This window comes from Octopus bimaculoides, chromosome 15, assembly GCF_001194135.2.
Source record: "Octopus bimaculoides isolate UCB-OBI-ISO-001 chromosome 15, ASM119413v2, whole genome shotgun sequence".
NCBI lineage: Eukaryota > Metazoa > Mollusca > Cephalopoda > Octopoda > Octopodidae > Octopus > Octopus bimaculoides.
In genome coordinates this window covers 47,829,441-47,831,683 of record NC_068995.1, presented here as the reverse complement: position 1 = coordinate 47,831,683, position 2,243 = coordinate 47,829,441, and positions in this window count along the sequence as shown.

Here is a 2,243-nt window from a genome sequence, read left to right as displayed (position 1 = left end):
ATACATATATATATATATATAATCATCTGGTATATCACATTGTGCATAATACAAACGACGGCTGACCACTCGTGTCCTAGGACGACCATCACCGAGTATTTTAAAGAACATCAACGGATCATTTGCAGTTTTGCATTACCCAGGGATAAATCGAAACCGGATATCCGGAATTATATAGCGATTACTCTCACTGGATTGCACATCTGACACAGGAAAATGACCCTGACATTCTGAAAAGCGTTACAAGTTCCTTCCATCATACTTCTCAATAAATTTGAATTTCATTTTATTTATCGACTCCAGAATGGCAAACGTCGATACTTCACTTGGTGGCGAAACGAATTCTTCCCTCAAAGAGCGGAAAGCAAGTCGCAACTTAAGTGTCTATGCGTGAATTTGAGCGTGTGTGTGTTTGAGTGGGTGTGTATGTCTTTGTCTTTGAACGTGTGTCCTTGAATGTGTGTGTGCGTGCAGACGCTCATATGTGTGTGTGTGTCTTTGAATGTGTTTGTGTGTATGTGCACACTCTCATATGTGTGTGTTTGTGTGTACTCGCGCTCGAGTATGCGGGTTTGTATGTATGTTTGTGTGCACTCGCTCACGTATGTGTGTGTATGTGTGCACGTGCTCATATGAGCTCGTGGTGCATGTGTGTGTGTGTGTGTGTGTGTGTGCAAGCACTCATGTATGTGTATTTGTGTGTGCACGCGCTCGTGTGAGTGTGTGTGTGTGTGTGTGTGTGTGTGAGTGTGAGTGTGTGTATGTGTGTGGAGACAGTGGAAAAAAGAGAGAAGAAAAAGAATTTGGCAAAAAATGAAACAGAAAGAGAACGTATGTATTCTTGCGTGCGCGCGCGTGCGTGCGTGCGTGCGCATGTGTGTCCTTTTGTTCGTGTGTGTAAATGACTGTACGAAGGAAAGAGGCATTGGAACCGAGAGGGGTAGAGAAGTAGAGATAGAGAGAGAGGATGAGAAGAGAGAGAGAGAGCGTGAAAGAGAGACAAATTTACTTTTAGATGTTTCTCCTTCACTTCCTCTCTAACTCTGCCTCTCACTCCAACTGTAACTCACACAAACACGCACATTCACAGAAGCACACACATTCACACAAACACACACACGTGATCGTGTGTATGTATTTCTATACATATAGATATACCGATGTATATGTATATACATATTTATGTATGTGTGTATATATGTGTGTGTGTGTGTGTGTGTGTGTTTGTGTGTGCGTGTGTGCGGGTGTGTGCCTGTATATATAATGTGTATACATATACATATGTACATATATATATATGTATATATGTATATATTATATATATATATATATATATATAATGCATGCGCGCATATTCATATTCATACATACATACGTACACACGCATATATATATATATATATATATATATATATATATATATATATATATATATATATACTTGTATTTTCCTCATTCACTTACACATACAACTGTACAGACACGCACGCACACAATCTGTTAGGCAACCTTGTTATCTACGCGGCTATTGTACAGTAATTAACTTCTAAACTCACACTGCAACCCTTTACGGTAACCTCCTCGTTAATGTCAGTAACACAAACGATTCGCTGATGTCACTCACGTGACAAGAGCGCGGCCATTTTTTTTTTTCGTCATCCCCCTTTCCTTAATTCCGTTTTCCAGATTAGCCCTATGAGATAATTTCGTTCCTTTCATCTCATCTATCACTCCTCTCTTTCAGCCACGCTCTTCATTCCTTCTTCTCGTTGTTTCCTTTTGAACTTTTTTCCCTCTTTCTCCCTCTCTCTCTCTCACTTTCTCTCTCACTTCCTCTCACTCTTACTCTGACTGTCTTCTCTCTAGCATTCTCACGCATTTTCGCTCTCTCTCTCTCTTTCTTGTTCACTCTCCACTCGAAACCTCTTCTATTCGTTCATCCCTCGCCGATACTTTTCTCCTTTTCTCTAATATCAGTCTTCCCACCCTCTCTCTCTCTCTCTCTCTCTCTCTCTCTCTCTCTCTCTCTCTCTCTTCCTCTCTAGACTTTTCTATCACTTTTTGTGGCATCATTTTTATTCTGTTTTTCTATATTCTCGGTGTAGTTGGTTAATGTTGCAATTATAGCTGCTCCAACAGTTTGTTGGTGACGATGATGATGATGAGGAGGAGGAGGAGGAAAAGGAGTACGATGACGAGTTGGAGGGAGACGACGATGATTGCTGTGTTTGACAAAAGTGACA